Below are 9,306 nucleotides of genomic sequence, written 5' to 3'. Positions count from 1 at the left end.
GCAGCCTTCCAGTCTCCGTCCTGGAGGAGCCGAGAACTCGGGGCCCCACTCCTCAGTGCACCCCCAGAGAAAAGCAGTCAGTCACTTCCATGTCCCCGGTCTCCGGCTGCACTCCGTGCTCACCCGGCCTGTGACCGAGCGTTGCTATCTCTGGCACCCGACCCGGTGTGGAGTCACCAAACCCAGCAGATCCCTGCCGTGCGCTCCCGCACCGCTCCTCCCAGGGGAAGGAGGGGAGTCTCCCCGGCTCTGCCGCTTGTTGGGTCCCTGCTGCAGGAGCAGTGGCCTGACTGTGCCGCGGATCACGGTAATGGCAACCCCGAGCTCAGAGCCCACGCCTCGGCTCCATCTCTGCAGCCGGCTTCCCCGCTCCGATACCTGGGAGCTCTGCTGCACTCAGGCACCCCTGGTCTTTCTGTGACCCCGGGGGTCCTGAGACCACACTGTCCTGTGAGGGTTCCACCCCCCGCTTAGCCACTGGAGCGATGTCCCTCAGCGGAGCCGACTTCTAAAAGTTCCGATTTTGTGCTCCGCGGCTCTAGCACTTGCCAGTAGCGGCCGACGGAGGCCCCCTCCCGCCGTCTATCCTCCCGAATATTGCCTCGGATTCACTTCTCCGCACGTCCTACCTTCCAGAAAGTGGTCACTTTTCTGTTCAGAGAGTTGTTGCCATACTTTTCTTTGATCTACTGCTGAGCTCGTAGGTGTTCAGAATAGTTTGATCCCCATCCAGCTGAATTCCTGAGACCAGACGAAATCCAGGTCTCCTACTCCTCCACTATCTTGCTCCGCCTGGCACCTCTTTTCTCTCTGAGGAAGCTCAATGCTCACCTCCATGTCAGCGATAGTCACGTGTCATTTTCAGTGTGACACGCCATGTGTTTTAGGCAGCACTGGCAGTCCTCATGAGGATTATTCTCTTTGTCACTTACAACCACCTGGTGAGTGCCCCTCCCCAGGACCTCAGAAGCTCACCCTGCCAAACATCTTGAGCTGGCCAGGAAGCCTAGCTCTACAGACAGCTTGAAACTCACATTACGTAATCCTCAGAAGGCAGGACCAGAGCTCAGGAGGCATAACTAAAAAAAGAAAAGGAAGTGTTTCTCCTGAAGCAGGTTGGAGAGAAGCACATGAAGGACAAGGAGGACCTGAACTGAAAGGAAGCTGAGGGAGCCCCCACTCTGCAGAGGCCACTGCTCTGGGAGCACCACCACTGTGCATTTCACTCAGACCTCCTTTGAATGGGAACAAGGGTCCAGTTGGCCTGGTTCTTGAGGTCAGACAGTGTCCTCAGAAGTGGGCTGTTATCTGAGCCAGCCTGGGAAGAGGTTAGCAAAGTGACAGTAGCTACCATGTCCTGCTTAATAACCTGGGTATTCTCATGACAAACCTAGTCACGAAAACCCATCAAGAAAAGAGGCCATCCCTGGGTGTAGACACATATTCCTTGGCCAGGTATCCTGATGTAAAATATGTTGGAAGATAGGAGGTCTTTAGCTCCAAGAAATCAGGTCTTAGGAGGCCTACCAGTAGATTATTAATCCTCCTGGGGCCTTTCCAGGCTCTAGAGATAAGAGACTTTCAGGGTTAAAACACAGGTACCTCTTGACTGCCTAGAACCCAACATGCTTATTGTGAATAGTGCTAATCTGGGACCAGGAATGTTGGGCTAGCCCAGCCTACCTGCCCCATCCATGAGGCAAGTCTTGGTGCCCTCTAGATGAGAAGAATGGGCAACCCAACAATATTACTCATCCTTTTCCTGCCTCTTTGAAATATGCCTGGCATTGTCTTGCAGGTGGCTTGGGAATGAGTCAAATAGCTGCCAAGGGAGCCTTCATTCAACCTTAGGTATTCATCTGGGAGAACAGGAGGCAACCACCTGTATCCCTAGCCTCTGGGCACCAATTGAACTAAATACCTTGGCTCCTGCTTAAAGTAGTTAGCCAAGATAGCAGCTCAGTTTGGCCCTGGCTGTTAGTACTTGCAACATGATTTCCCAAGTAATCTTTATCCACCGGCCTCACATACTGTAACTAAAGATAAAAAAGAACTTCATATTATTGAACAGGCTTACCTCTCATATGGCCCAGCCTGACAGAGGAAGAGACATTTACTGAGCAATGACTATTCACTAGTTCTGGATTAGGAAATATGTATCAGCCAGGGTCCCTAGTTTTGGAGATCTTGCAGTTTAACTGGGAAATGAGACATGTGATGGACATAATCAAAGTTCACAATACAAGCAAGACTATTTACATGCTAAGTTGTGGGCAAAGACTGGAAGCTTTACAGATGTTGAATGAGAAAAGCCGCAAGGGCTAGAAAAGTCTAAGAAAATGTATTAGTTTGTTAGGGCTGTTCTAACAAAGTACCAGAAATTGGGTGGCTTAAACCACAGAAATGTATTGTCTTGGGGTGCCTGGGTGGCTCAGTTGGTTAAGGGTCTGCCTTCGGCTCAGGTCACGATCCCAGGGTCCTGGGATCAAGCCCCGCATCTGGCTCCCTGCTCAGCAGTGAGTCTGTTTCTTCCTCTCCCTCTGCCCCCTGCCTGGTTGTGCTCACACATGCTCTCTCTCTCTTACAAATAAATAAAATCTTAAGAAAGAAAGAAAAAGAAACGTATTATCTCACAGTTCTGGAGGCCAGAAGTCCCAGATCCAGGTATGGGCAGGGTTGGCTCCTTCTGAGGGCCAGGAAATCTGGACCATCTCCTGTAGCTTCTGGTGGTTTGCTGGAGTCTTTGACATTCCCTGGCTCCAAGAAGCATCGCCCTGATCCCTGCTTTCATGTTTACATGGCATTCTCCTTGTGTGCATGTCTGTCTCCCAATCTCCTCTTTTCATGAGAACACCAGTCTTACTGGATGAGGGTCTGCTTTAATGATCTCCTCTCGACTTGATCATCTGCAAAGATCCATTTCCAAATAAGACTACATTCACAATTATTAGGGGTTGAGACTTGAACATCTTTTGAAGGGACACAGTTCAACACATAACAAGAAGATGTACAGTGGATATGAAACTTGAGAGGGGGATAGAAATGATCTGAATGGGTGGAGATCAGGAGAAAGCCTGTTGCCCTCTAGAAAGGAAATGGCATTTTTAAAGAGGACCTAAAGGGGGTGCCTGAGTGGCTCAGTCAGTATAGTGTCTGCCTTCAGCTCAGGTCATGATCCTGGAGTCCGGGGATCGAGCCCTTCCTGCCCCCCCCCAAGTCACCAGTCTCCCTGCTCAGTGGGGAACCTGCTTCTCCCTCCCCCGCCACCCCTCCCCCTCAGCCCCTCCCCACCCCAGCTCATGCACGCTCTCTCACTCTCTCTCAAATAAATAAATAATCTTTTTAACAAAAATAAAAAGGACATGAAGTTTAAAGCAAACAAAAGCATGTATGTGAGACAACAAGGAAGCCAGCCCATTAAAAAGGACATCCTGGAAAATCAAGTTGACTAGGGAGTGTGGATCTATGATGAAGGGTCTTGACAGACAGGTAGAGGTTTTTAAGTTGATATAATATGATAAAGGGACCAAAGGACTGACATGGTGAAAGCAGTGTTCTAGGAAGATCTAGAGGTAGAAGGATGAAGTGGAGAGGAGATGGAGGAGGTGAGACCAGTTGAAGAAGCTCTTAGGATGATCAGGGTGGAAGTGATGAGGACCAGTTAGAATGGTGATGCTGGGAATGAGTAATTCTTGCTCTAAATCCCTCTCAGTGGATACTTAGACATTATCTCTGTGCTTGTGGAATTCTCTATAAAGCTCTCTGCGTGCCCCATATGGAGGTCGTGATGCATTGGTTGTCCTAGTCACGACCTCAACAGCACCATCACCATCACCATCAACGTGGTTACCATCCTCATCTGCTCATCCATCTTGACCCTGGACAGTTCACTTGTAGACTCAACCATCCTGCAGCTGGGACGTGGAATGAATCCATTTATTCACCCAGGTCCACACCTTGCCTCATTTTGTAGCCAGTGTAGCCACCAAGGGTCACGGAGCCCAACTGCTGTGGCTGCCACCACCACTGCAGCACACTCAGAAGCTCTTTATGCAGCAGCGACTGCCCGCACCTGCGACCCGCCACCAAAGCACCTTCGACCTAGACCCGCCACCAAAGCACCTGTGACCTAGACCCACCACCAAAGCACCTGCGACCTAGACCCGCCACCAAAGCACCTGCGACCTAGACCCGCCACCAAAGCACCTGCGACGTAGACCTGCCACCAAGACACCAGTGAGAAGGGCAGGGCAGTTCATGCCTTCTGGGTTGAATTCTGACCAATGGGAGGCAGACAAGTCCTCTCCTCTCCTCCCCCCAGAGACACAGTACGGAAGGCCTTTCAGAAAGCCTAGCAAAGACTATCAGCGGCACTCACTACAAAGCTGTAGCTGGTTCAGCAAGGCTTCCTGGTGCTTGCCCTTCCTCCTTTCACTGTTTCCGTTTTCTTTTATCCCAACTCTTGTTTCCACTGGAACGCACTCCCTAATAAAGAGCTATTAAGTTCCTCAGTCGTCCTTAATGTCTAGAGAACCCAAGCTAAAACAAACAATGAAAATTACATACATTGTTACTCACCAAACCATGTTCTGGTCTATTGTAGGTGCTGGAGAGGAATTGGTGTTCCGTGAAACAAATATAGTCTTCACTTCATGTTTATGGAATCTCGCCTTCTAAGAATATAATTACAAATTGAGTTAAGTGCTCTGGAGGAGGAGAACACAGCTCTCTAGATTGCATAACAAAGGAGCCTAAAGCAGACAAGGTGGGAAAGGCACACCAAGGAGGGGACAGAGGCACCAGGAGACCTGGTGAGTAGGCAGTGAGTATAGTGTCTGCCTTCGACCCAGGTCATGATCCTGGAGTCTGGGGATCGAGCTCTTCCTGCCCTCCCCCAAGTCACCAGGCTCCCTGCTCAGTGGGGAACCTGCTTCTCACTCCCCCGCTGCCCTTCCCCCTCAGCCCCTCCCCCCTGGCTCATGCACACTCTCTCTCTCTCTCTCTCTCTCTCTCTCAAATAAATAAATAATCTTTTTAACAAAAATAAAAAGGACACGAAGTTTAGAGCAAACAAAAGTTGTGCAGTTTCAGAGGGAGGAAAGGAAAACAGGGTGAGTAAGGGAAGAGCGTGCTAGCCGTACGATTGCACAGGCCCTGAGCCTGAGCATCAGTGGATATCGCCCAGAAAGATGTTTAAAAAGTATGAATGCCAGGCCCTGCCATAGTCTTACTAAATCAGAGTCTTGAGTAGTGCCTCGAAAGGTTCTTAAGTCTGCTTTTGGAAACTTGGCCAGGTTGGGAAAGCACTGAATTCGATGGGTAGGCCCTGCCCTAAATAAATGATAAAGAACGAAAAAGGAAAAGTTTGGTTCTCAGTGTTAGCTTTTCCTTTTGTCAGAGGCCACCACCTTTCTTCAGTTTACCCTCTATATTCCCTTTGTTTCCGCAAGTCATGCCCATTCTGCATACGCGATTGGACACACACACACACACACACACACACACACACACACACGCATGCGCACAAGTGCCTACTGTCCTGTCCGTTGTTTGCCCAGGGCACCCCCTGCAGGGCCTCTCCCCGGCTCACTCCCCAACCATGCCCTGAGCCGAGGGCCTTCCTTCATCTCTCTCTCCAGCCACACTGACCAGCCCACTTTGTAACCCCTCAGGACCCTGCCATCGGCCAATGAATGAAGTTTTCAGTACTAACATGCTGGTGAACACCCTTCTAGCTCATTGTAATAATAACCCCCATGTAAGGATATGGCCCTGTCTGGTACCATGGCTCAAAAAGCCATTTGCAATGTCATTTCTCATTTAGTATCTCCAGCAGAACCAAATCTTGTGTAGCATTACCCAGTCAAAAGAGATGACACATCATCACTGATGAAAGTTAGGCAACAAACTTGCCACTCTATCCCCAGGGAATACATTTCTATTTTACAAAGGGGCATCTGACCTCCTTCTTAAAGCAAGGGAGTTTTAATATTGGGTTCATCTTAAGGAAAGCCTTAATGGAATGGGGGCAGGAATATGGGGATAATACGGCAAGAGGAAACTTTTAGCACCCCATGCCTGGGAGGCACTCCACTGTAGCAGTTAAGAGCAGCGTGTCTGGGCTTTTGAGTGAAAAGGCTTGAATTCAAGGCCCAGGGCTGCAAGGTATTAACTATGTGGTCTTAGCTCCGTTTCCTGATCTCTCTATTGCAGCTGCCTTACCCAGAAGCTGAGCTCTGAGTTACACCTCAGAAGGTAGGTACAAGGCTTGAATGAGACAATACATCGAAAGCACCAAACCAAGTGCCTACCACATGGTAAGCCCACTCTTGGATTGCTGCCCTCCCTTTTGGGAGACCGGCCTTAGAGACAGAAAATGAAAGTGAGTGTGTTTGTGTTGGGGGGCGTGGTAAGGGGGGAAGAGGCGAGGGGGCAAAGCAAAGAAGGGCCCAGAGCCCTTGGCTCGCCCATGTGCGCCTCTTCTGATTCTCCCAGCCTAGCCAGGCCATTTTTCCAGCCCCGCCAGAAGGAGTGGAAATTGAACTGTGATCTGGAGAGCTATCCGTTCTGACCATTAGTCAAACACCGTGAGCCAGTTAGACCTAATTGTCTTTGAAATATCCAAAGACCAAACACTTTTTTGGAGGTCAGGCTGCACAGCTGAAAGGGAAGTAGAAATACCAGGGATGAAAATAAAGGCGTAATAGGTTCATATAGTTGGTCTGAAAATTAGCTTTAGGGGTCTCCTTATGTTGGTTTCTTAATGATGTGAAACGTAATAATGGCTTTGGCCATAATAAAGATAAATTACTTTTTTTCCCTGAAAAACAATGAAACTTTGGTAAACATCCCAGGTTTATCACTTAATTTATCCCCAGCTCATAGGGAGAGAGAGAGAGAGACCTCCCCCCAACCCAGCCCCCATTTTTAATATTCCAAGCTATTAGATTTCAATAACCCACTCTCCAGCAACGTGTGTCTCATTTCCCTGGACAGACCAAATAGGCAATAACAGCCTCTCGGTTAGAACACTAATGTTGTAATTTAGAACTTCTGTCAAGATGAAAGATCTTTGCTGGGATCCTCAGAGGGCCCATAGCAACACTTCAACCCGAGCCCGGATAATGAAGTTTTCATTATTAAATAAAGATATTTTAGGAATGTCATAAACCATAAATCCACTCTCCTCTATTGCCCTCCACCTTATTGTGTTTATTTCTAGCAAAAACCCATCCTCTTTCTACCACCCCTAATGCCTCCAAGCTGGCATTCCTTGCTTTTCAACCCCCTGATCCCAGGGTGATGCACTGAGGTTGCTATGGCGACAGGAAAACAGCTTCTCCCACTTTAGACCCTGGGGCTATGAAAGCTGAAGGTGTAAAAAAAAACAAAAACAAAAAACTGAAGGTGTGTATGGAGGAGCTGAGTCTCTGTTCTTTCCCTGTAGCGGCTCCTTCCCCTGCACCTCATCCCACCAACTGGCTGAGAGACGGAATCCAGGCAGCTTTAGCTCACCTCAAAGAAATGCTAACCTGAGCCGGCAGGTCTGGCTGTTCTTAAAAATTATAGGACAATCCATTTTTCATGTGAATTTAGTGCTGGTTGGAAGTATTTGACTTTGAGTCCCAGGGAAATGACTCCTCTGTTTGTCCATTCACCAAATGTTGGGATGCGTTTCTTCAAACCCCACCTGCCTTAAGCTGACTGATTCCAACCTCAAGAAGACAGCCTTCCCAGAAAGGCTTGTGGCAACCTCAGGAACCTGTTCCACTGCTGATCGTCTTCACAGACAGAAAGAAAGAAAGAGAATCGGGACGTCTAAAATTGGGAACTCATGTAGCCCTCCCCAGCCCGCTGTGGGACCAACCCAGCTGTCTTACAAATTTAGAGACAACTTTCTAGTTTATTGCAGTGAAGGGAAGGGACACTCATTTGCACATAACCAAACGTCTCTTTGCTGTGAGTTAGGCCCATATTCAAAGGAGATAAAGACCTATTCGTAATAATATACAACATTATGTTCTTAGAAGGGGGTATTAATACATAAGGGATTGGTTTGTGCTTGTATTTTTATGTATACCCACCATCCAAACTGAAGCAAAAAGAAATATTAGATTAATCAAAAAATTATTTGTAGATATATATGAGGACAAAGATCATGACCCTATGGCTCCCAGCCATCTCTCTACGTGTGTCTTATATCACAGTGCAATTTGAGGTTGAACAGATTTAGTTCTGAGATATATCAAAAACAAACAAGCAAAAAGAAATCACCTTTTTATCTTCATTGCTCAATGGGCTTCAGGAACAGTTGGTCTCAGCAAAAAAACACTCTTTTCTGAATACATCTGAGAACCCAAAATACAAATTTATATATATATATTAAAGTCCATCTAAAGAACACATCAGTTTAGGATATTTATTGGGGGAGAGGGCACAAGAAACCATAGAACCCTATCAGCACTTGAATTAATTGAAAGTAAATTTCCCCTCCCAGAACTAAACAAATGAGGAGCTTTTTGTATGATAACACTCACACCCTCCTGTAATAGGTTGCTAAGATTCCACTAATTAAAAAAAATCTCATTTGAAGATAGTTAATGGTTTCTGCATTTCTACAAAGCACTAGTCAGACTACATATCCCTGAACTTCAGGGTCTGTACTGATTACTACTCAATTAGTTTTGATTCAATTCACTGAAGAAAAATGTCCATTTCATTAGTGTGGAGAAATAACCATCGGACACAAAATATATTTCCTGGCATTGCCATGGCAACCGGGATGACACAGCTGAGCTCAGAATGTTAATGCTTTCCCTGGGACTGTGTTTTTAAGTCAGAGCATGGCCATTAAGCCTTGCTGGGTGGGGGCGGCTGATGCCACATCGCTGCTGGGATTGGCAGGCAGAAGAGTCCAGGAGACCCCCAAGAAGGCTCCCTTCCTGTCATTCACCTTTGCTGCCACTCCCTGGAGGGCTGGGCATATCAGCAGCCCCATCAACTGCTGCTTTGCAGGCCCCGAGAGCCCGGCTCTGTGTGACATGCAAAAGTCGAGCTGGAAAGTGGAAACTGTGATCCATCATCCAGATGTGTTTTTCTGTGTCGACTGTTTTGTAGATGCGTGTGACTGTGGGTGATAGTCTGACTTTTGAGCTCTTCATTAATACATTCCAGCCAGCCTGAGTTGGTCCACAGGGACAGAGTGAGGTGAGGAGCTGGAAAGTTCTCCCTGCAATTCAGTAAATATGGCAGTCAACTTGGAGAACTCTGCCCCCTTAAGGGTTAGTTCTTTCGCACACTCCCCAG

General features: G+C 47.7%; 1 long non-coding RNA gene across 1 annotated transcript in view; it reads right to left on the bottom strand.

Moving 5' to 3' along the window:
* Window positions 1-4,659, bottom strand: part of LOC141373962 (uncharacterized) — a 30,424-nt gene extending 25,765 nt beyond the window's left edge. Inside the window, exon 1 of the long non-coding RNA XR_012380417.1 lies at window positions 4,579-4,659. This is a non-coding gene — a long non-coding RNA (uncharacterized lncRNA). The remainder of the gene's footprint in view (window positions 1-4,578) is intronic.
* Window positions 4,660-9,306: the final 4,647 nt, after the last annotated feature.

Source organism: Callorhinus ursinus, unplaced genomic scaffold, assembly GCF_003265705.2.
Source record: "Callorhinus ursinus isolate GAN/ISIS: 27379988/994484 unplaced genomic scaffold, GSC_fseal_2.0 scaffold13, whole genome shotgun sequence".
NCBI lineage: Eukaryota > Metazoa > Chordata > Mammalia > Carnivora > Otariidae > Callorhinus > Callorhinus ursinus.
The sequence above is the reverse complement of the archived record's forward strand: the minus strand, read 5'-3'. Positions and strand labels throughout refer to the sequence as shown.